At 42.0% G+C, this 26,820-nt stretch overlaps 1 long non-coding RNA gene across 1 annotated transcript; it reads right to left on the bottom strand.

The window, feature by feature from the left end:
• Positions 1-1,867: 1,867 nt before the first annotated feature.
• LOC117511639 lies at positions 1,868-17,084 on the bottom strand. Its single transcript, XR_004561012.1, has 4 exons — positions 16,982-17,084; positions 9,459-9,463; positions 7,813-7,818; positions 1,868-1,882 (listed from the first exon to the last, which is right to left on the bottom strand). It is a non-coding gene; the product is annotated as an uncharacterized LOC117511639 (long non-coding RNA).
• Positions 17,085-26,820: the final 9,736 nt, after the last annotated feature.

The following is a 26,820-nucleotide window of genomic DNA, read 5'->3' as shown; positions in this document are numbered from 1 at the left end:
GCGTGAGTTTTTTCACGCGTGTCGGTGACGTCATTTCCCTGTGGGCAGGCCTTGAGTGAGATGTGGTCCCGCCCTCTCGGCTGAATTCCTTTGTTTCACACGCTGCTCAAGACGACGCGCGTTGCTTTATCAAAAAATTTTTCTGGACCTGTGAGGAATATCCGAGTGGACACTATTCGAGAAATTAAGCTGGTTTTCGGTGAAAAGTTTAACGGCTGATGAGAGATTATGGGGTATTTCTGTCGGTGTAAAGACTTCCCACGGAGTGGGACGTCCCGCAGCACTTCCAGGCACCGTCGTTGGCCTGTTTCGACCTGAAAACATCCTAATTTAAGGCTTAATTCACCCAGGACGTCGTGAGAGAACAGAGAAGATTCAGAAGAGGCCGGCATGAGGACTTTATGTGGACATTCCACTGTTTAAGGACATTTTGTAATGAAAGACGTGCACGCAAATTCACCGAGTCGTTTCCGTGACGACTTGGCGAATCTGTGTGCACCGCGACAGGAAAAACACCTCCGTGTTGAAAACCATTTGTAAATTCAGGCGGCTTTTGATGGCTTTCCACAAGTGAGTAACTGAGAAATTGTTTAACAGCTTGGGCATGTTCCAACTTGCCCGTTAAGGTTTCCAACGGAGGTGTTTTTTTCTGTCGCGACCCCCCTTTCATTACAAAATGTCCGTTAACAATGGAATGTCCAAATAAACTCCTCATGCCGACTTCTTCTGAAAGTTCTCTGTTCTCTGATGACTTCCTGGGTCAACAGAGCCTGAAATGTGGAAGTTTTCAACTTGAAACGGTGAGACGCTGCCGCCTCGAAGCCATCAGGAGCCGTGGGCCATCCTTACAGCGACACTACCAGACCAAAATCTCTCATCAGCCATTAAAATTTTTACCGAAAACCAGCTGAATTTATTGAATGGTGTCCACTCAGTTGTGCCTTACAGTTTTGAAAAAATTTGATCAACAAAGCAGCAGTCTCTGAGCCATTCCTAAACAATGAAAAAATCGACGAGAGGGTGGGCGACTCCTCACTCAAAGACTGCCCACAGGCGAATGACGTAACCGACAGGCGTGAAAAAAACTCTCGCATGCCCACGAGGGTTCAAGCATGTCTGATGTAATCACACGTGATTCAAATCCATATGGTTTTTGAAAAAAATAATAAGGTCGGATACTTTTTCTAATAGACCTCGTACATTCTTCAATAAATACAGCTGACGGAGAAAATGTAATAGAACAAAATAAACAAAGTTACAGAAAAGCAAAGTTTTGGACTGCACTTGGGTAAACATACTTATGATTCTTCCCACCTCTGCTGCTCACATGGATTCCTTGTTGTTGCTACAGCATAATCATTGGTGGACGTGGTTGTTCTTCCCGTGCTCATAAATGCCTGAGCAGGTCAGCAATGGGAAAGCGGTGCCACCAGACACACTTCCCACAGAGGGGTTTTCATACAGCTGTATTGCACTGCAGCTACAGTTGTGGGGTCAGATGCTGGCTGCAAGTACCGATGGAGGCTATCTTGGTGAGTGGTGGTGAATCCTGCACTCCAAGAGGTTTCAAATCAGCCAACCAAGAGACACAGGGACTATTTACTGAGTGAGTCCGATGAAGCAGTGTTCCCATGTTTTCATGCGGCTTTAAACCATCTAGTTGCCCCAACTTTCCATCCCTGTTTGCAGTTTAAATGGTGCTTCATTTTATGGCCCCTTCACACATAGCACGAAGTTGGGCAAATGAGGCTGAAACTGGATGAAAAAGGACAAAAAAGAGAGAATTGGCAAACCTCCAAAAATTCCAGCCGCTGTTGGGAGGGACAATTGGACAGCCTTGTACAGATGCCGCACGATTCCCACTGCGAAGGTTTTGTGCATGCTTGTGAACACAGTGCAACCACGTGTGAGGTGTGATGCCATATCGCACTCACACAGCAGTGGAAGCAATTAAATGTTATACAAATGTACATAAATCAAAGAAAATATGCACAGACAACATCATGAGAGAGCACAGAACATTATAAGAACAATGAATGTGTTGTTTTAATGTAAGATATTAATGATGGTATTGATGTTTAATTGATGCTTGATGACTTGACGGTCGGTGTTGGGAATTGAGGACACAAATGGATTTCGTTTTGTCTGTTAAAATATTTAATTCCTGTTCTAAAGAGCAGACAACACAAGAATTATCGTCCTTCTTTTCCTTTTTGTTCATGAACCATGCCCATGGAAGTAAACTAGGAATTAATGAACTGACATGAATGAATTCATGTGCTCACATCATAAACACATCTGCCAGTGACACAGAGGCTCCGCACTTCCAACAGTCTCTGCCCAATCGGCGTGCAATGTGCCAAAGGACACTGCGTCATGTGGACTACAACTCACGTGGTGGATGTTACATTTGCCTTGCCAGCTGACCGTTCACATGATCAGACAGATATTTTCACATGGGCCAGCCTGGCTGATGGTGTCTGCAGTGCACACTGAGGCACAGCTGAATGCATTCCAAAGGTGATATGCGTTTTATTTTTCACCATGTCATGAGAGCCTGCACACACATGTGCATCGCGGTGGTGTGTTGAGAGGTGATGTTCTTCATGGCACTATATGTGTTCTCCAGCTGTGAGCAGTGATGGCACAGTGGTCAGCTGCGACATGATGATCGCCTTGGTGAATGTGCGTGTGATCATCTGATGGCTTTGGTGCAACCCGTGTACGCTGGCATCATCTGATTGCCTTGGTGGGTCAGATGCTGCTCTGACCGCATGGTCATTGCCATGCGTGCTGAGACGTGGCTGGGGGCAATCCAAAGGAGATCTTGTTTGTTTTTTATTTTTCCCCATATAATCGTTTGCTGACATGCATGCGCCACCATATCTTGTACATGGGTGATTGGAGCACATGTGACAATATGTGTTGCTGACGCAGCGGTTGCAGCACAAGCCACAGGAATGCAGTCACTGGGCGTGAGCCGTGGTCAGCTCCATCCTTGCTTAATTTCAAATGACATCCAACCCATGATGTGATTACATGTCAACCATGGTCCCCTGATAAATGCATAACTGTAGTGGATGTGAGCAAGTGTGATCATGTCAATATGGACATCACATCACAGACTAGCGACACGCTTCCCTGTTCGGAGGTGCAAAGCGCTCACATGAATGGGCTCATGGCTGCAGGATGTGGGGCAAATGAGCTGCCTGCTGTGTCAGTCAGGCTGTCACATGATGGACAGACCATGTGGATGTTGCAATTGCATGTCATGTGAGGTGCAGTGGGCTGCTTTCAATTGAAATTTATTTTCACTTATATACAGGGCCGTGAAATGAAAATTGTGAAATCCGAGGAAAATTCACAGGGGGTCGAGACGGGGTCTAGGGCCCATAGGGGCTCCAGAAACCAAATTAATTTGTATCTAATGATACATTTTTTCAGCATCTCCTGGAAGAAAAAAAAATCTCAAAAGAAGTGCATATTTAAATGATCCTAGATTCAACCTTTGATTTGAACTGTCAATGATAATGTTGAAATAACAGAATATGACATGGAATGATTTTTATTTTAATTGTAAACCAAATTATGCATTAACTCAGAACAGAACAGGTAAACTACATGAAATTCATGAAGACTGAAAAGACTGTTAAAGCATTTCAAAAACCACAGCTAAAGCTTGTAGAATATTTTGAAATCATGGTAAAATATCAGTAACGCACGTTACAGTAAAAAAGTCACATATTGTTGTGTAAATTCCTGTAAATCCACTCAAAGCCACAGAGTCTTTTTCCCCATGAAAAAAGTCTACATTAATAAAAACTCATTCACATTCTTGTGTAAATACATGTAAATACATTCAAAGCTACAATGTATTTTTTTCCAATGAAGAAAGTCTAGATTAATAATAAAAAAGAGTCACAAAATGTTGTCTAAAATCCTGTTTGAACAGCACAATGTTTATTTTCCAGGGAAAGAAAAATTCTTACCGTGTTTCCTGAGAGCACAGTTTGCTTTTGCTGTTTCTTTTATCTTTCAGGTGTGTGATGAAACCAGCGACAATTCCACAGATTTGTGTCCTTGTCAAACTCTTTCAAACCGTCTTTCTCGCCATTTCCCGCTGTCTGATGTCGCTCCGTGACACAGACATGCTGCAAAATTCTTCTTTTAAAAATTTGAGAGCTCTAAAAGTTTGTGATGGCCACATGCTACGTTTAGCTTAAGCGTCTTGCAGGAGTCACACAGCGTTGCCGCAGCAACCAACCAGTCCCACTTTACGACAACTGTTGTAACAGCTACGTTACGCTTTGAGTGTCATTTTTCCTTTGCGAAGTTCTGTGGATCCGAGGACACTGATTTGTATCTGTAACAAACAGATCAGTGTCCACGGATTTATAAAACTTGCACAATGTCGTAATAAAAGGAACGGCTTTGTGACAGGCATTTTAAAAACTCAGTGACAATCGCAATTGCAGAGTACAACACTAACACCCCCCCCCCCCCATGATGAAATATGCAGAATTCCTCGGATCCACGGAGTTTTCACAGCCCTGTATATAGTGCCAAGTCACAACAAAGCTGCCTCAAGGCGCTTCAACAAGTATGGTTTAACCTTACCAACCCCAGAGCAAGCACACAGGCGAAAGAGGTAAGCAAAAACTCCCTCTGATGATTTAAGGAAGAAACCCAGTGGTGGGCACAGCTAACCAAAAAGTTAGTTTCGATAACAGATAATCAGCTAACTGAAAAGTTAGCTTTTATAAAGCTAAACTGATAAACCACCCAAAAATTTATCAGAAGTTACAGCTAACCGATAACTCCCAGTATTTTCTCCGGTACATTTGGCAACTACTAGCAAGTGATTTTGAGTTTTAACTAGGGATGTCCCGATCCGAACGTGATTGGGCCCGATTTCCGATCACGTGGTTTCAGACTTGATCGAAATCAGACGTTGCATCCCGATCAGGATTCTGATATAGATTTTACCCATTCTTTTTGATCAGGCTATTTCAAGCTCATTATTGCAGATTAATAGGCCTTTCACACGTTGGAAGTGCCAGAGGCGTGAGACGCGTTGCTTTTAGAGGACGGAGCCGCATTGCCGCTTGTCGGCAGGCTGATGCTTGAAAGTTTCAACCCATCTTTTTTTTTAATTGAACAAAAGAAAAAACATGAGTTCAACCGGACATTCTCGCACACGCGTGCGGCTGAAACCGCTTCCAGAGGAGAAAAGGGAACAAGAGTTGCGCAGTGACTTTGGGAAGAAGAGAGGAATTGTAACACGGACAGAGGTGGTGGGAGTTACGCGTGCAAAGTTTCTTTTGCAGAATTGCTGTTTGTTTACGTACTCAACCTGACACCTCAATGGAACGACAAGAGGATGATGGACACTTTCCCACCGAAACTCTTGCTCAGTCATCCTTCAGTGCGCAGCAGGACTCGGTGCTGACCAAGTCCTCAGGACGACGATCTGTCATCTGATTAACAAAAAGAAAAAAAAAACAAATTGTCCTGTGATCGTTTGTCTGCAAAACAGAGCGAGAGATGGTGTGTGCACGAGCGATGTGTGCACTCATCACATTTAGGAACGCGTCTTAAAGAGCTTCCGTCTTCATTCACGTTCACTGCGCTGCTCTGAACTAATTTAACACTGATAAAACATCAGAGGGGTACACTGAGGACTGTCAGGATGCAAATGTAAGTTGTTTTTTTTCCTTTTACTTTTCAAGTTGACTTTTGAACTTTCGACGCTCTGAGCTGTGACGTAGCTTTGCGCTGTCCAATAGGAACAACGCCTCAGACCAAAACATGGAAGACTAGTGGCAGAAACCACTGATCTGTACAAATGGTAAATAGACTGCATTTATATAGTGCTTTTCCCAAAGCGCTTTACAATTATGCCTCACATTCACCCCGATGTCAGGGTGGTGCCATACAAGGCACTCACTACACACCGGGAGCAATAGGGGATTAAAGACCTTGCCCAAGGGCCCTTAGTGATTTTCCAGTCAGGCAGGGATTTGAACCACAGATCAATGCAGAAACCATGTGTCTGAAGAAAAATCCTTGGAAATGTTTTGTTGTTGTTATTGTTTGTTACCTCAAAATTTAAGATTACTGTTTAAAAAGTTTAGAACAACTTGTAATTAAAATAGCTAAATCAATAAATGGTTCTTTAGAAACCTTTCATCTGTAAATTAAAACCACCTGTTATTTCAGATTAGATAATTTCTTGTTTAACATACGGAACCTTGGACATTTATTTTTAGACAAATAACATGGAAATTTGTACATTTTTTAAGTCTAGTAGATTATTACTTGATTGTTCAAGCTACTTCAAGGAGAAGTGCACTGTTTAAGTGATAAATAATAAAATAAGGTTATTAAAATGAAATTATTAATATTTAGCATTTGTTCATTGTTCATTCAGTTTTTTAAAGTATCGGATCGGGACTCGGTATCGGCAGATACTCAAAATCAGATGACTTGGAATCGGATTGGGGTCAAAAAACCTGATTGGGACATCCCTAGTTTTAACACCACGATTGCTTCTGGTAGCATCAAAGGTGATCACAGACCCAAAGAATGAGTCAGCACTTCTGTCTTTGTGTGCCCTGCCCACTAGAGGTGAGCAGATCGATCCTAATATCGGTAATATCGAAACCAATGCTGGTATTGATATTGAACAATCCTCGTGTAAAAAGATCGATACTCAAGCTTTTTCTCTCTTGCACACACTGACTGCTGCGCACACAGATTCATCAAAGTCTACTCTCTGTCTGTAAGAGCAGTGCTGCACTGTGTCACACAACACGGAGCAGCACACCCTTGTATTGTGGTTTGTCAGCCCTCTACCTCAGGAGATTTTGTTATAAGTTGTGTTGAGTGATATTTTTTTAACCAAAATTTTGATTGTGATAATAAAGTATTTTATTGTCAGGTACAATGTTTGGTGAAATTCTATCCTAGGTCTTTTGGATCCTTTGGATCTATGAAGCTTAAATATGAAAAAGTATCGGTATCATTATCAGCGATACTGGGTCTGTATTTATTTGGTATCGGATCAGTACCAAAATTCCTGGTATCACCCACCTCTACTGCCCACTGCTGGAAGCTCCTGTTTACTACATAGCTTGCAGCAGCAAAGTTCAACTCTCTACTCAATAAAAGGGTTGCAGTGAGGCAGAGGTCTTGGAAAATAAAGCAGTGCTGACTTATGGTTTTGATTTATAGATAAATTAATACCGATAGAATAACTCCATTATAGTGAAATAGTGACAGAAAGTCCGGTTAAACAGGGAAATAAGTGCACAGTGAAAAGGCAGTTAAACCTCGCAGGGATGGTGGAGTCCCCTAATGCAGGACATTAGTTAAATTCCATGGGATGGCGAGCTCCCCTGACCTAAGAATACGCGTACGTTATTAAAAGTGTTTCTATGTATTTGTGTAAATAAAATAACTGTGTGTGAGTGTAATAAAAGTGACTGAGTGAGAGTGTGGAGTCACTTCGACTCCCCTCTATGAAAATCTCACAGGAAAGTAAGTAGTAAGTTTTGAGAAGAAGCAAAGGCAAGGCCTTCCCGTGCCCTCTGGGGTGGCGAAAGGGAACGCACTTCTCAGAATAGCTGATTACTACCTGTGATTGTAACAACACCAGTGGATTAGGACCCTGTAGGGGCAAAACCATCACTGGTCTAAAACGTTCTGAAAACACAAAATGGGAAAATCTAACAGTAAAAATGAGAGACCTAAGTCCCGGGACGATCTAAAAACAAATTGGATATACATGAATAAAATTGATACAAATTCAACAAAACACTTAGATAAGTGGATAAAAGATCATGGATTTGATGGACGCCTGCAGAAAGAGTCATTAACTAAACTAAAGAACAGTATTGAGAAAATGTGGAACAAGTGAGAAAAAGAAAGAAAAAGAGGGTCAAGGTGAAATTGTAGCATGGAAAGAGAAGTTGAGAAACAGAAGGGGCCTTAGAGAAGCAAAGGAACAGAAAGAAACAGTAAATGATAAGAAGGAGCAGGGGAACGTGATGTTTCACAGACAAGAAGATAATGAGACCCTGCGGCTCCAAAGTAGAAATGGTAGTAAAATTGGATACTACAAAACACAGTCAGCCAGAAGCTGAAATAAAGGAGAATAAACTCTATCCAGATTACCGCAGGGACAACCCCATCATATGTAGACCCTACACAACACGTCATGAGAACACGATCCAAAACACTAAAAGATGAAGAACAACCTGGACCATCAGCCCACCGGCTGATCAGGAACCAGGTGGATCAGGAGTCTATCCAATGATTCATGTGGCAAATCCCATACGTCAGGACCAAGAACTATTCTTGTGTACCGAACTTGGACCAAGCAGACGTTAAGGCAGCTGTGGAAGGTGTAACTCCCCATGAGAAGATGTAGCCCAGTACATTATTGACATAACCGCTTTGGTTAAATCCTACAATCTTAGAGGGGATGAAGTTCAACAAGTCATAATGGCAACTGTGACAAAGGATTGGGCTGATGTAAAGGAGATTGGGATCCTGCAGAGGCAGACCACACTCCATTAGCCCATGATAGTCAGGAATTGGAAGATCGATTGGCCGCACTACTGCTGAGAATTAAGCAGAAATACCAGCAGAAGTCAAATTACACAGAAATAAATCGCACAAAACAGAAAGATGATGAACCATTCGAAGACTATCGACATCGAATGGAAAAAGTTTTTAAAGTGCACAGTGGTCTTCTACACTGAAAATGATAGCGTGTATGAACAACAATTGAAAAATGCACTCCATGCCAACTCCAGATCAGATATCCGAGCATGGGTAGACAAACACATGATAACGCTCCCAACAGCTGGGTTACAAGAGTATGTAGACCACGCCATACACGCAGAAAGAAATCTGAAAACAAAAAAGGCAGCCCCAAAAAGGAAACAGGTGACTACCTTCTATTCTGATGAGTCTGAATGGCAGGAAGGCCAAGTCTTTTTTCAAGGTAGAAAATTCGGACCACCTCGTGGGCGGGGCCGTTTAGAGGCCCACCCCGAGGACGTTTTCAATCAAACCCACAGAGGCAATGGAAGCAGGACAGGCAAGGAAATAGGCAGGGCCAAGGCCAGTCAGCTCCCCCAAAGCCCTGGGCTGGAAGGTCAAATGAGTGTTGGGTTTGCGGCAAATTAGGACATTTCGCCAAGGACTGCCCACAAAGAACACAGAATCCGCAATGACTAACCGCCCGACAAGCAACATCAACGGGACCTTTAGTCCCTGAGGCAGATCTAAACCTTCAAGATCTGCCTAAACCGGAAGTGACTTTAATGATGAATGGGAAGCATGTTGTTTTCCTATGCGATTCGGGCGCATGTAAAACAACATGTTGCTCATGGCCGGTAGGGTTACAGCCCAGTGATGAAACATTTTGGGTAAGCAGCCAATGGGAAGACATGTGCTGTCCCTGTGTCCCAACCTGTGGGATTCGGGACCCAGAAGGGAAGTCATGTTGCATCTCTGTATTGATGATGCCCCAATGTCCGGTTAATCTTCTCGGACGAGATGGTCTAACTGCATTGGGACTGTCTGTGTCGGACAATGGACTGTTGCGAGTAAAACCAACATCAGCTGCAGGTCTTTACTTTAGGCTCAAATTACGCCCTAAACTGCTACTATTATTATTTTCTGAAACTACGAGATGCTAGCCCCACCTCTTTTGGTGGCGTCTGTTCTGTCGTTTGCTAAAACATTGTTGTCTCATCCTGAACAAACACATGAACCGGAAGATCTCCATGTCACATTGTGGTTCAAGGTACTCCAGGACCGGACGGTAACTATGAGAGCCTCTTGGAGGAAGTAACCCCAACATCTGCAGTAGCAGACTGTATTTGCCATGATGGGAAAAATAGAGCTGCAATTGCGGTCTCTCATGTTCCTCCAGAAATTCAGATTACATAGGACTGGGACTCCCTTCCATGTGTCCCTCTTCAAACCATATCTCGTGACTTGGCAAAGCCTAGGGTTTATGGTCAAAGAGGGCATAAATGCAACCGATTGGGTTGAATCCCATCCAGGGAGTGGAGAATTTTTCAGTCCTTCCACCGGTCTATTCCGTGTACTCCTTCTCCATAGAACGGATTTGGAAGCAGGGAGTAGTGTTGACCATTGCGATAATCCTCAACAGACAGCATGATCATATTTATTGAATCCAGAGGATGAGCAGAGGTTGGTAGAAGTTCCACCTACCCTCTGGTCCCAAGGACCTCTGATGTAGGGCTAGTAAAAGGAGCCCTACCAGTGCAAATTAGACCAAAAACGGAATATCACCCAGTGTCCGGCAGTACCCTTTGAGACCCGATGCGACGGAAGGGATCCGACCGGTAATACAAGATCTATTGAAGGCAGGAGTCTTGATCCCCGCCCCGATTCACCATGTAACACACCTATCTTTCCGGTAAAAAAGGCTCCTCCCTCCGTAGGTTGAAGAATGGTGCAAGACCTACAAGCTGTCAACAATGCTGTTGTTCAAAGAGCTCCTTGTGTCCCGGATCCGTACACGTTGTTAAATTCGTTGCGACCAGATGCTAAAGTATTTACTGTCGTTGATATTAGTAATGCTTTCTTTTCTGTCCCGGTTGATCCAGACAGCCAGTTCTGGTTCGCTTTCACATACGCAGGACAAAGGTATACATACACACGATTGCCACAAGGATATGCTGAAAGCCCAACCATTTATTCGCAAGTAATGTCAGCTAGTATGGCCAAATTTGTACCACCAGGTGATAGCCAGATTTTCTTGTACATAGACGACATTCTGATTGCCTCTCATGACAAAGATACCTGCATCACAGACACTTTGGCCACCTTACATCACCTAGCCAGGAAGGACATAAGGTCAGCAAGAACAAATTACAGTAAAGTATTTGGGACATGAATTGAGTGCACAAGGACGCACTATTGTTCAAGACAGGAAGACGGCTATTCTCCAGGCACCCAAGCCATTGACAAAAAAGCAGATGATGTCCTTTTTAGGCATCACTGGCTACTGCCGTAGCTGGATTCCAGATTATGCGCAAATTACGTCTCCTCTCTTGAAATTAATGTATGACGAAAGTATATCCATGTCAACAGCATTGAAGTGGACCCAGAGGCGGAAGCGGCATTTGTGCAAATCAAACAAAGTCTGGTGTCTAGCTCGGCTCTAGCCCTACCAAATTATGACAAACCATTTGTTCAAACTGTCGATTGCAAAGGTCATTTATGACTTCTGTATTGACGCAGCAATATGGAGAAAGGCTTTGCCCGGTTGCCTACTATTCTTCCAAATTAGACAGTGTTGCTTGTGCACTTCCTCCGTGCATACGTGCAGTAATAGCAGCCTCTATGGCTATAGAGAGTCCTGCCGGAGTTGTGCTTTTCCATTCATTAATACTAAAAGTACCCCATGCAGTGTCAGCATTGCTGCTACAAACAAATATGACATTTCTGTCTCCAGTACGTCATCTTTCTTGTATGGCTACGCTCCTATCTCAACCCCATTTGACTATTGAACGCTGCACAACATTAAATCCTGCCACACTCTTGCCCATCCCAGTGGATGGAGAACCACATGACTGTGTGGAGGAAGCCCACGAGTATCTAAATGTAGACCCGATTTAAAAGATACATCTCTTTCAGAGGGCACAGTGGTATTTGTGGACGGCTCCTCAAAGAAAAATCATCTAGGAGAAACGATGACTGGGTACGCGGTAGTGACACATGATAGTGTCCTACAAGCTGTCAAGCTACCTGCTAACATGTCGGCACAAGCGGCCGAACTGGTAGCTCTCACCGTAGCCTGCCAAATTTTCAGAGATCAATCTGTCACAATCTATAATGATAGCCAATACGCATTTTCCACGGTGCATGTGTTCGCTCAACAGTGGAAAAATCGTGGAATGGTCACTTCAACAGGGAAGCCTGTCACACATGCCACTCTGCTCACCAAATTATTAGAAGCAGTCCAGCTACCCAGTCAATTGGCTATTTGTAAATGTGCAGCGCATACAAAAGGGATTGATCTTATTTCCCAAGGTAATGCGTTCGCTGATGAATCTGCAAACGCTGCTGCTGAAGGCCATCTTCATGTGGTTGCTGATCCTACACACTTACAATTGATAAAGCAACTGAAGTAACACCTGATCTCTTGGTAGAAATGCAAAATCAAAGCCCGGACAGTGAGAGGAAATTATGGGAAAAACATGGAGCCGTCAAAACAAGGACGGTCTCTACATGTGACCCCTTAACAAACCTGTGTTGCCCAAAAATTTGTATAAATGGGCAGCTATTTCAAGCCATGGTGTTTCCCATGTCTCGACAGGGGGGATGATTAAACAAATCGAAACAGTGTATACAACATTTGGATTTAATAATTTTTCAAAACAATTTTGTAAAGCATGCATGATATGTGCAAAACACGTAAAAGGGAATTTGAGACCTCTACGAGGAAAGTTCCCTGAACCACAATATCCATTTCAGACCATACACATGGATTATATTCAATTGAACAAAAGTGAAGGGAAAGAATTTTGTTTGGTCATTATTGATGCATTTTCAAAATGGGTCGAGATCTTCCCCACAAACATGCAGATGCATTAACAGTGGCAAAAGCACTGTGCAAAGACATAGTACCTAGGTATGGTATACCAGAAAAAATATATAGTGACAATGGACCGCATTTTGTAAACCAAGTTGTGAGAAACATTGGACAACTGTTTTGCATAAACCTAAAAAACCACTGTGCATATCACTCGCAAAGCGCAGGACTAGTGGAAAGAATGAATGGGACAATTAAAAATAGGCTAAAGAAGGCGATGGAAGAAACAAACAGACCATGGACACAGTGCATGGACTTAGTAAAAATGTATATAAACATCACAAGTACAGCAGGATTAACACCATATGAGACCCTTTTGGCCGACCGTACAGATTACCTCAGTTCAGAAATCCATGGGAAATACCAAAAGAAGCAAACGTAGCTGATTATATGAGAAATGCTGGAAAAGCAAAAGGACAGGACCTCAAACATTGATGATCCCATCTCTCCACAGGACGACCCTAAAGTGGTACCTGGAGACTGGGTACTGATAAGAAGCATCAAGAGGAAACACTGGCACTCACCTAAGTGGGAAGGTCCATTCCAAGTACTGCTCACTACACCCACAGCCTTAAAAATAGGAGAAAGACAAACGTGGATACATTTAACACATTGTAAGAAAGTGATCTCTGTAAACCCAGTGTAAGTACGGAAAGTGAGCAAGTCTGATAATAGTGTGTGGCTCTGGTGTTAAGATCCAGGGCAGACACGAAAATCAGCAGAAGAAATTACAAGCCACTGACCAGAAACTTAGGACACTGACTTTAGGGAGATCCTGACTATGTCGCGCCATACACCATTATGGATGAAAACAGCATTGTGCTGCTGGGCATTAGTGTTAGAAGCCATAACAGTCACTATATGGGGAATGCACGTGTGGACACCATTAATGAAAAAGGGAATTGACTTTGGGGAAGTAGAGAACATCACAACCAGAACAGACGAAACTACAAGTGGAAATTCAATCCGCCGCGTTAAACGATATGTGGTTACCTCAAAGGGAGTAACCTGCTACAATCATGGGAGGCAGATACTATGCGGACTAAATCCTTGTGAAGACCAGGAAACATCCTACCAATGGTTTTATGCCTGTTACACCACGCCCAGGATCTATTATGTTGTACAGATACCCTTTTGGCCCTCAGACAAGATAGCTGGATTGGTGATCCTGGACAATGGCTGGCTTATGATTCTACATGACTACGGGTTTTCCCCGTGCCAGTCATTGGTGGGGAAATACCTTTCTGACGAATGGCTACCCGTCCGCCTGGCCACAAAATTCCTATGGGTGGACAGACGAAGCGTATAGTTGGAAAAATATCATCAAACCTAACAGTCAGCGGCCGAACCAAAACAGTGACATTCACAATAAACTCGTTAAAATTCCCGATAAGCAGACCAATCGAACGGATATGTCACACGTTTGCACTGTGTGCATACAAAGCGGGGTATGATCCTTGCTGGAAGATTGTGCTATGCCCAAAGACACCAAATACAAATGCCTCAAGAGACACCACGAATCAAACATACTGGGTGACCTTCTCCCCGGACCGGGGTCTGTAAGAGCCAAGCAGGCCCGCTTGCATAAAGGGCCTCTGTCAGCAGATGATTGGTTTTTGGTAACTATGGGAATTAGCGGACAAAATAACAATTGGCTCCTGATGGCGGAGCAAGCAGTAAAATCCACAAAACAGGATTGCGTAGTATGTATGGGGCCCCGACCAATTTTACAGGTGATTCCAGCAGCGATATCGGACGACTGCCTATTGGTGGTAATGAAAATACAACAATACACCGAAACCACAATTGTTCAGTATGGGACCACATTACCCCATTGCGCTGCGGTAAAAAACAAACCAATATTCTCAGAAAAGGTAGCTTTGGGAAATTTCTCCTGTATCAAACTGCCCGGAACAGGGAAACCACTGGGAAATCTGAACGAGACTAAGTGGTGTAGTCGAATAATACAGATAAACGGTTCATTTGTACCAGTCAGCCGAAGTCACGTGTGGTGGTGGTGTGGAGATAATAGAATTTTTGACAGATTGCCTAGGAATGTCAGGCTACTGTGCTTTAGTGTCCCTACTCCTCCCAGTAAAAGCCATTCCCATTTTAGCCAAGGACTTGCTGACGCACCTAAAGTCTGTGGTGCCTGAAAATTGGCATAGAGTAAAAAGAGATTGGAAAGGAGTGGGAGATCCAACATATATTGACGCAATAGGAGTCCCCAGAGGAGTGCCTGATGAGTACAAACTGGCTGATCAGATAGCAGCTGGATTTGAATCCTCCATCTGTTGGTGCTCAATTAATAAGAACGTAGACAGAATAAACTACATCCACACAACGTGCAGAAATTGGGAAATTGGACAGAGGAAGGTTTTAAAGCGGTACATTCCCAACTGGCAGCCACCTCACTGATGGCCTTCCAGAACCGCATAGCCCTGGACATGCTACTCACTGAGAAAGGAGGAGTCTGTGCAATGTTTGGAGAACAGTGTTGCACATTCATACCGAACAACACAGCAGCCGATGGAAGCCTGACCCAGGCCATTGAGGGCCTGCGGACACTGAACAAGAAGATGAAGGATCACAGCGGCGTTAATGCCGAATTCTGGGACTCGTGGCTGGACGTGTTTGGGAAGTATCGCACTTTGGTCTCCTTTGCGCTTATATCGATAGCAGTTTTTGCTGCAATTCTGACCTTGTGTGGATGCTGTTGTATTCCTTGTCTACGTGGTCTAGTCAATAGAATGATAACCACTGCTATCTCACCAGCCAGACAGGATTCAGCTCAGGCATACCCCCTTCTGGGTAACCATCCAGGCGATGACGATGATGAAACTGATGAAGAAGACGACTACGACCACTATCTTCCAGATCTGTTCCCTGATCCAGGTGATTATGGTGAACCTGACGATGACCTCAACACCAACGATAAGACCTCCTGAGTGTAAATGTATTCTTACCATTGTTTAATGACCCTGCAGCTGAAAATCTGAATAAGAAGTGGTTGCTTAGTAACAATTGTTTACTTTTAGGTGAAGATGTAATACCGTTGGAATGCATGATAAACAGGGGGAAATGTTGGAGTTATTCTGTAGATACACTGTTTTATTTTATCATGCATGTTTTGTGTTCTCTGCTCTGGTAGAATGTAGTTCTCTCTGCTCTGATAAAGTGTATTGTACTGATGTGATGGGTGAAGGTTACTTAAGATATGTGACATGACGTGTTTCTGCAAGTTGTGGTATCTCTGTGTGCACGCTAAGCTCTTTTTAGGACATGTGAAGATGACTCATGCAGGACGCAGCCGAAGCTGAGCAGTAAGATAAAGAATTGAATTGAGAATTGAGAATTGAATGTTCCAACCACAGTGTGATTGTGATACATCAGTCCTTTTGTCAGAAGAAGTGTGATTAATCGTTAGATGTCTTAAACACATCTTAACCGAGCCCAAGATTAAAAAGGTTCTGAACATCCTGAATGTATTGTGCAATCAGCAGTTCTGCGGCAACAGCTCACGCGCTATCACTCTTCCCCTCAGGAGCTGTACCGCCCATGTATGTAGGGAAGTCCTAAATAAAAAGAGCGGGAGCGCAGGCCAGACTTTAGTGTAGCTTTGGAGTACAGCCTGACTGCACTCCTCGCGAGCTTAAATTGAATTCTCTCACTTGTTTTATTGCCTGGTTGTCTCTTCCTCTTATCAAAGGTACAGTATTCTAAACCCGACAAGATGAATACAAAGGAGAGCATAAAACACACTATCTTCACACGTCCAGATAAAGTTACCTAATACATATAATCCCTTTGTGCTAATGTATGAAACTCCACAAATGGGTTCCTCGGTCACCAGGCACATCATCATCAAAAAAGATAGGAGCATTTATCTGTGACCATGTGTGAGGGTGTCTAATGGCTTACTGCTTGTGACTATTTAAGATTATTACAAAAGAAACTACAATGGCAGTCTGTTGAGTGCTGCTCCAGATATATGAGCTATTACAGAATGATTGTTGCCTTAGGTTGCTGGTTTCATTTCCAGGTCTCACGACTATACATTAAGGCTAGTATCTCACTGACGCACGGCGGGTGGAGAGGAGGCAGAAACGCAACATAGGCGAAAAGGCGATAACTTTCTGATGTGAAATCTCACTGAATCGGTCCTCTGACATGTGCGCGCATGGCGGCTGACTGCCCACCGGTGAAAATGCAGCCACCAATCTCGAGCAGCTTGCACACATACAACACGATAGCCACTGACATGCCGCACAGCGCTTACACAAAAATTGACCGACACTGGCGGGGTCTTTGCAGGCGCAAGAATTTGCGTGTGAATACCACGCAGTACTCTCACGGATATTCAGCACCACTGCTGCAGCTGAGATGACCACACGTTTGCACACACAGCGCTCAGGATGGATGTGGACTACAGTGTTATTATGTGAAAGAGGCTGTGAAAAGGTCCCAGACTTTAGGCAGAAAAAGCACTGAAAATAATAACAAAATAAATACATAATTAATAATACTTATTATTATGATAAAGCAGAAGAAAAGCATGAACAACCACTCACACACTTACAGAATGATGTCCACTGAGCTGTGTTTCTCAAGTTCCATTGACGTCCTCACAGACAAAAAAACAGTAAATCATCCACATTCCCCTCACAGGTGAAGTCCACTGTTCCTGCCCCAGGCGGCAGCATCAGGCTGCCCTCCTCAGAAAAATAAAGAAATAAAAAGAGAAAATCCGGTTTGTGGGTGGGCACAATGCGAAAAGTGTGCCTGTAAAGTCAGACTGTGCCTTCACAGCTGGGCCATGCATAAAACTGAGTTTGATGGCACAGCTCTGCTGTGGCAGGACAGGATGTGTCCGCTGAGCAGGTGCATTAAACTTAAATCCACTTCTGTCCTCAGAAAAATAACTAACTAAATAAATAAACACAATGAATCCACTCTGTGGAGCTCATCTGCGTTGGACAGGATGTGTCCAGCCAGCTCAATGAATCTGTTCATGCAGCTCATGCATCCAGTCCAGTGTGTGTGAATGGCGAGTGTGCGCCCACCAGGAGGACTAAACATAATTTTCACTTCTTTCCTCAGAAAATAAATATATATAAAAAATAAATACAATGAATCCGGTCTGTGCAGCTCCTCTGTGGCCGGACAGGATGCGTCCAGTTCGCTCATGCATGTGCAAGTTATGCCGGGTTCACACAGCAGGATAATTAAGCTGATATTGGACCCGATCTTCCCCTTCCGACAATCTTAAGGACGCCCCGACAATCGTGATGACGCTAAAGATAATCTTATCAGATATTCCTGCCATGTGTGGTGTGTTAAAAGCGCTCTGATCTGCTTGGAAGGATGTCAGGGGCACTCCGATCACAAATTGGGGATATTCAACATGTTGGATTTTTTTGGCCCGATATCGTAGCGTGTGTTGTGTCCTCCGACCAGAAACGAGCACACAGCTTGCTGAATGTGACCTATAGCCAATCAGAAAGCAAGGTGACGGACACACAGAGCCGAATCTAAAATCAAAACAGCTGTTCTGACTTACCAGAATGTCCAGTGGTCACACTGTCTCCACTCCTTTAAAGAACACAGTTTCTTTTTCTTTTTGTATCATTTTTTTCCTCTGTTGTAAATTGTCCACAAAGTATCTCCATTTGTTTACTCTGAAGTCATGTTTAATCTCGAGAATTTTTCGAGATGTCCTGTCTGATTTGGGAAGGTTTGTGTGGTGAAATCTATTCGTGTGTGGTGTGTTGTCTTTACCATGTGGCGAACACCACACACTGTACGAACAGCAACTGTTAGATCTATGATTTTTTTTTATCTTCACGTGTGTGGTGTCTCAGGTTTTGGAAACCTACAGATAATTTTAAAATCTTGCCGTGTGAAACCAGGCTTTAGGTGGGTGCCGCTGGCTGGAGGCTGCTGGAGTCTTCAGTCGCTTCCAGAAGTGTTGTTCCTCTTCGATTTATAAAAGGTAAGTGTGTGTATATTCCTCACAAGTGTTTCACATGATGCGCGCATTCTGAGTCGCAGAGACGGCATGGTGAGGGGTACAAGACAGAGGTGGGGACGAAGTCACCATCAAGTCACTCTCAAGTCCTGAATCAGCGAGTCCCAAGTCAAGTCTCAAGTCATAATGACCACCAGTTGTTTGCAAGCTGACTTGAGACTTGGCTTGGGGACTCGCTGATTCAGGACTTGAGAATGACTTGACAGTGACTTCGTCCCACCTCTGGTATGAGGTGCCCGCCTGATATTTGGTGAGGGAGTTCATTAAGTGATTTTATTTTATTTATTTATTTTTTGCATGTTCAAAATCAAGCGACACATGGGCACCACCCCGTGACTGAGGCGACGGGACGGCTGCGAATCTTGTGCCAAGCTGTGCAAATTTTCATCAGATGCTGTTCACAAGCTGTCGCAGCCCAGTGAGATACTAGCTTAAGACTGAAAGCATCAGGGGCCTCGTGTACAAAGACTTGCTTGGAATTTCTCCTAAAAATTTGCGTAAGCTCAAAGCTGGAAGTGCTTACACCCAAAAAAAACAGATGCATCAAAACTGTACATAAGGCAGGATTTCACACACATTTTCTCCAATAAATGTGAAATCAAGCTCCATTCTGTCTCCCCCCTCAATCACCCAATTGAATATGCAGATTATATAAATTGGCCTGGGTATTACATTGGTTAAAAAAAATGGCAAAGCAAACAGAAAAGAAACTTCACTGACTGTGAAGGTGAGGTTTTGCTCTCCAAAAAACAGATTTTATTCAGATCTCTGCCCACCAGAATCAGCACAAAAACTAAAAAATTGGAGTGGATGTGTGATCAAGACTGTTAATGCAGTGGGTCAGAAAATTGCACCTTTGATGATAAAAAAAAAAGTCAGATGTGAAGATTGACGTAAAAAAGAAAGTTTCTACCACTGAAAAAGCATGGGTCAAACAGGGCAAGCGGAACCAGAGTGCAGGACAGCGAGTGGCAGCTGTCCTCATTCGTGGTCCCACCAGTGTCGGGGATTCCGATGTAAACAAGGATTGCAATGAAGATAAACAGTTTCTAGAACTTTCCTGTTCGGAGTACATTTGCCTTAATAAATGGATAGCCACCCATAAGCACACTGTTTTTAATGTTGTGTTTGAAGACAATTAGGCCAGTTTGCACCCCCTCATTTGTAAGAATGGCGCTTTGGCCTGTTTTCCGTTAATGGTTATATTTTTATTTAACACCGGACAGTGCAACATCCAGTTGCACCCACTTCACGTCACTCCAATCAACACTGCGTGCTGAGTCGGGCCCTTCTGTCCAGCCTGACCTCTCTGGTATTTCCAGCACTTCCCGTTGCCCCCTCAGTGCTGAGTCCACTCGATAAGTGGGGTTCTCAGAGGAGGAAATTGTTAGAGGCACTGAGAGATCAACAAATACCTTAACAATATTGATGGCACACATCATTGACATTAGATAATCCTTAAAAGAACTCGTTAAGAAATTAATCTTGTGTCCTTAACTTTTTATATTATGTCTATTACTTGACACTGTTTGAATGGCATTCTGATTGGGCCTCCTTAACAGTAGTTGCTGTGGTTCCTCTATGTTGCACAGAGGTGCAGTGCACCTGTGTGCAATATTGTGCAGTACCCCACATGCCCACACAATGTTGGAAACCTTTTCAGGGCAATACAATTTTATATTCTCACTTAATTGGATACATGCTGATGATAGATTATTTTCCATTAATCCTGGGTGCAAATGATCTGTAAACTATTTGAAATTGTCTGATTGATGGATTTTAAATAATAATGGCTTCTGCATGTATTGCAATGGTGAAACAATTCTTAGTATTTGCAATTTCAATACATCGATTCTAAGTTTCACCAACTGAGAAAATGCACCAGAAACATACGTATACCTGCAATGAAACTGATGTGGGGAACATACATTCTCACTTTCAGTGCACTTTTAGTAAACGGAATGTGAGCATGAAAGATGGCTAAAGACTTTGCCCTTTGTTCTCCCACAAAGATACCTGGATTGCAAACACCTCTGTCCAGTGATGTCATGACTTCTGCCAGATGTCCTCTTTATCTCGAAGGCAGATTACACATAGATGTAAATGTCACTGTAAGTTCAAAACCTACACCACATATGACACACTTCTGATGGTTGAGTCACTGGAATGTTAGATCGCAAACCCAGACACTCCTCACTCAACTTTTCAAGTGTAACAATCAGGGCATCTGATAATTCAATAAACCACTCCTCACCATCAAAGCCACCTATGTCAATGGACTCCACAACCCCTACCCAGAACCCAGTCCATAAAAGTATTAAACATAGTCGGAATCAGAACACATCCCTGATGAACATCAGAATTTGCTGAGAAGTGAGACAGATTGCTTTGGTTATCCACTATTAAATTAAGAAAGCTCCTGATTCCTGCATGCATATTCCGTAAGTTCCTTTTCTCTTTTAAAGATTTGAAGGATTGACCCAGCATCTCCTTTTGTACGTGTGCAGCATTTCAAAGTAAAAGCTGTGCCCCTGATCTTTTCAAAACATACTTGCACAACTCTAACTGTACTGATAACTGTTGTCTGAACAACCGAATTGAATTTCTTCCCACAACAGTAGATTCAAAATGTGAATTTTTCAGGGACTTTCATCCAGAACATACCAGTGACACCAAATTCTTCACATGGTGTCAGAGGAGAAATGGCTGCACAATGTGGGACTGTGAGGCCACTTCTAAACTAAATGAACTCCTTGACAAAGAACTTCACACAGCAAAATGTGTCTATTTTCTGGTGCAGCCATTGAAACCAACCACGCTCCATTGCTTTGGCAGCTGAGTGGCTGCTGACATCGCTGCTGAGACTCTGGTGTACAGACAGTAACACTAATATACACTAACACACATGCGTGCAAATTGTACATGCACCCACAAATGAGGCTTTACTCCTTTGTGCCCCTTGTGGCGGTAAATGCAACATTTGTCTGATAAATGGAAGAAAAAGCACCAATATCTGATCCTCACCATTTCTCTCTTGGGAACAAAGGACTAGAAAAGGGTTAAACTTGCTTTTTCAGTCCATTTGACTGTTTTCACAATGCAGTGCACAGACAGTAGACACTCAAGGGAGGCATGTAAATGGCAATGGGCTGTATTTCCGGCTGATATCGATGCTCAAAGCGCTTACCAGTGATATGTCACACACCACTGTCAGCATGCTGCTATGCCAGGTGCTCAGCTGTACACCAGGAACAACTTGGGGATTAAGGACCTTTTCAAAGGGAAACTGATTTTGCTGTCTGATGGGGAAATTGAACCTTAGAATTCTCTGGTTTCAAGCCTGCTGCTTTAACCTCTAGACCCCGGCTTGCCCTTTAGGTGGGATCACAAGGTTTTGTCTGATCTAAGGTTGTCAAAATTAGAAGTGCACATGTTACACCACGTCATAATAACTCACTTAATGGATAATAAGTAATATGAGTGAAGTGATGTGCAGCAGTGCAAAGCTTGCTTATGGTACATGCAGTCCCAAACAGGAAGTGCCAAATTTTGAGTCCACAGTGAAAAAGGAAATGTCATATGTGAAACACTTCCTGAATCAACACTTCTTGGATTGACAGACCTCACTGGAACTCAGTGGCACGTCCACACTGAAACAGGAAGTGACAAATTTTGAGTCCACAGTGAAACAGGAAATGTTGAACACTTCCTGGCATAGGTGGAGCTAGAGCGGAGGCCAAGGTTGCTCTGGACTCCCCTGAAAGCTGATTGGACACAGATGATTGACATGTCACGGCACCACACGTCTGGTTGAAAAGAGCTGCATTTTGAAATCAGTGAGTAATATTGACTGCTAGGTTCCTCCTGTCCAGTAGTTGGTGCTATGTACCAACTACTAAAATGAGTAAACGACCATATTTTACGCCAGAAATGAGATCCAGGTTGTTAAAAGCGGCATTTCTCCTTTAGTTTGGGTTGTCTTATATATATAAATGTTTTTCCATTGATTTTTAAATGAGCAGGCAGCTGTTGATTCAATAACCTCTTACCATTGTTGTCTGAGTGACACACCAGTTACACAACTTTAGATAAATAAATCTAAATAGAATAGAATCAAATAGAATGCTTTTTATTATCATTATACACAAGGTACAACAAAATTAAAAGACAACTCCCATAGTGCAAAGGTGTAAAAAAGTAAATATAAAGACAAATAAGAATATATACGTGTATTTACAAAGGAGCCAGTAGGTGTATATAAGTCGGCCAACCTTAGAATAAATATATTGCACTGTTAATAAGTATATTACACTTGAGGTAGAGACACTGTGGGTATGTGAGAAATATAAACAATATAAATAAGGAAGTTAAGTTATGAGTAGCATACTATACATGAAATATGTATCCAAAAATATAGAATATAGTATAGTGTATAGAATATAAAGTTATCTTTCTTAAACTCAAACTGAAAGCAAATCTCTACAACTTGATATAAATGAATTCAAAATATAAAATACAGCTTCCTGATGAAGTGGTGTACAGGAGGATTTTATTTAAAAGAACACCTGATAGTTCAGCTACAATTAGCCAGAAAGTACATCTGAGAGAGATGCAAGCCTAAACTTAATGTTTTGGTGAAACAAACTTTTGTATTTCTTCATTATTAATGTAAATAAAGTCCAAGACATATTCAGTGACTTGGAAATGTTCATGTTTCAACCCCCTGACATCTGAAGAAAACTGGCAATAAAACTGATTACTACAGGTTTTATCAAGTTTTAGAGAATAGCTTTCAGTTTGAGTTTGAGGAAGTTAATTTAGAAATTGTTATTCTTTATTTTTTTTGTGTTTCTTGTATTTGAAATGGCATAAACAAATTAAAATGTGTGAAATACCAAGTGTTCCAATACAATACAATCCTAACCTCATGATGAGTGCAAAATGAAGGTGGTATTATTACTGTTTTGTTAAAGAACTTAAACAAACTGACAGCGTGCTTGCTAGACAGTTGAAAGGTGTTCAGGCCGAAAGGGCAATGCATAAGATTTCTTCACCTAATGGAGAACTAATAACTGATCCCTCACAGATAAATGATAGATTTTATGAACATTATAGTGAATTATATGCCTCTAAGACAGTATCAAAAAAGGATGATATTTTATATTTCTAAATGATCTAGATATACAAACTCCTAGTGGAACAGCGAGACAGGAGTTAGATGCTGATTTTACACTGGAAGAAATCAAATCTGCTGTTCTTTCATTTCCAAACGGTAAAGCCTGTGGTCTTGATGGAGTTTTACAAAAAACATAGTATGGATAAACTGTCTCCTCTTTTACTGCGTATGGTTAATTCCTCTGTGAAAGAAGATTCATTTCCTGGAACTTTGTATGACGCCAATGTTTGTCTTTTTTAAATAACGACCAGAAGATTGCTAATTGATTAAATAAGCATATTGGTACCATAATTCATAGTGACCAAACAGGATTCATTCCAGAAAGATATTCTTTTTCAAATACCCGACTACTTTTAAATATTATGTACTCAAATAAGATACCTCACTCAACTGTCGACTCACTTGATGCACAGCAGGCCTTTGACCAGATTGAATGGAAGTATATGTTTACTGCGATTGAGAAATTTGGTTTTAGCGATAATTTCATTGCAATGGTGGGAATGCTGTATGCTCATCCTAGGGCATGTATATTAACCGATAATAACAAATCCCTGGCACTTTTATTACACTGTGGCACGAGACAAGGCTGCTGCCTTTCACTTGCACTCTTCGCCCTGGCTTTGGAACCATTAACCATTGCTATTAGGGCATAAGCCGACATTAAAGGAATAAGACTGAACACATTTGAAAGCACAATTGGTTTATATGCTGAACATATAGTTTTGACACTGTCTGATATTACACAGTCTTGCTCACCCTTTCTTGGGCTACTTTATATTTTTGATTTGTTTTCCAGCTTCACCATTAATTGGGAGAAAAGTGTGTTGATCTTTTTTTTTATCTCTTTTTGATGATTTGGACCCCAGTTTTTTCATAATCTACCTTTTAGAGTTACCACAGAGCACTTTGAATATTTAGGAATCAATATTCCCAAAAATCCCAAGCTTCTCTTTAAAATAAATTTCTCAGTTTTGATTGATAAAATCAAAACCATGATTGATAGATGGAAATTCCAGTTTCTGTGATTGGTCGAGTGAATATTGTAAGAATGGTTGTACTCCCTAAATTTCTCTATTTGTTTCAAAACCTGCCTATCTTTCTTACATCCTCCTTTTTCAGGACAACTAATTCAGTTCTCACATCATTTATTTGGGCTGACAAGACCCCACGTATTTCTAAAATACATCTGTAGAAGCCCACTTCAGAAGGTGGACTTGGCTTGCCTGTTTTGAGATCCTATTATTGGGTGGGCATGTAATATAAGGGCTTGGGTTTTCTGGAACAATAAGAGTGACACCCATAATCCTTCCTGGCCTGTAATCGACTCGCACTGTTTTTTTTTTTTTTCCATTTTTTAAAATCTTACACTGGAACATCACTGCCTGCAGTATTATTCACCAAAGTTGATATCCCAATCAAAAAACTTAAACATGATTTTGTTTTGTGGAATTCCATTAAAATTTTGAAACAAATAAGAGCACAGTGCCTTCCTGATCTGTCAGTCTATGCCCCTATTTGTCAAAATCTTGCATTCACCCCAGCCATGTCAGACTCTGTGCTCTTTCAATGGTCAAATAAAGGTTTAAATACCATTAAGGATTTTTATGTTGATAATAAATTGGTATCATTTGCTCAGTTGCAGGCCAGGTTCAATCTCCCACCTGGGCATTTTTTCAGGTATTTGCAGCTCAGGCACTTCATTAGACAATATTTTTTACAAGTTGATAGTTTACTTGTACAACCTAACCTCCATGACATCCAAACAATTTCACAAATTGTGGCTCTTTTTTCTATGGTGACTTCCTCCGCTCATATCAAAGAGGCCTGGACAAAAGACACAGATACTGCTATTTCAGATGATCTGCATGTTCAATTAATGCCAGACTGCAGCTCACACAGTTTAAAGTGGTTCAGAGGTTGCATTATTCTAAAACTAAGCTAAACAGACTCATGTTACACCAAAATGAGATGAATGTAAAGTGGCTGATTGTACATTGGGACATTTTTTTTTTTTTTTGCCCTGTGCCTCAAAATTTTTGGATTGGGATTTTTCAATTGTATAGTATTGTATATAAGACAAGAATAATGCCTCACGTGTTGACTGTGATATTTGGGTGTTCCGATCCGACACTGTCCTGTTCTCATTCAGTTCAGCAAGCAACTATGTTTGGCATGGTTATTGCAAAGAGAGTTATTTTTAGAGAATAAAAATCGGTAGCACCTCCATGCTTTCATAAATGGTTGATTGATATGGTGTCATGTCTGTATGTGGAAGAAATACGTTATAAACTGTTGGACAATTGCAATAAGTACGTGAAGATCTGGGGTCCTTTGATAGACCACACAAAAAGAAGGACTTGGCCTGATGCCTTACAGCATTGGAGCGGAAAATTATTTTATTTTAAATAAGTTACTGTATTCTATTTATGTGCTGATGTTTAATTTGTTCATACCTTTGTGTGTGTGTGTGTGTGTGTGTGTGTGTGTGTGTGTATGTCTGGTAGGGTTAGGGTGGTGGGTTGTGTGCGAGTGTGCCCTTTTGTTTATATAAAATGGAAATGTTAAATAAAACTGACAAAAAAATCATAATAACAAAATATATAACAAAATAATAACAAAATAACAAATTGTGTTGATTATGTTTTCTGCACCCAACCCAGCAATGCAGGGGATCATCCACTTCCAGGTTTCCGATATCCTTTGTTGACCAACGTGTCTTATCTGTGAAGCCGGTCATTTCAGTATGATGTGCCACTTTTTGTGACTGGAGGTCCAAAAATGACTTTTTTTATTCATGATTTCAGCATCATCACTGTATAGATTTAAGCTGCACCATATTTCGTTCTCTTCACAGAGGCAACAACAATGACAAAGTGATGGCAGAAACTCGAATGCAGAATGACAAATGTGTTTCCTGCCGACAACAAGCACATTGATGATTTATGGCAAAATGCAATGATCCCTGAGTCGTACAAA

This window comes from Thalassophryne amazonica, chromosome 6 (genome assembly GCF_902500255.1).
Source record: "Thalassophryne amazonica chromosome 6, fThaAma1.1, whole genome shotgun sequence".
Taxonomy (NCBI): Eukaryota; Metazoa; Chordata; class Actinopteri; order Batrachoidiformes; family Batrachoididae; genus Thalassophryne; species Thalassophryne amazonica.
The sequence above is the reverse complement of the archived record's forward strand: the minus strand, read 5'-3'. Positions and strand labels throughout refer to the sequence as shown.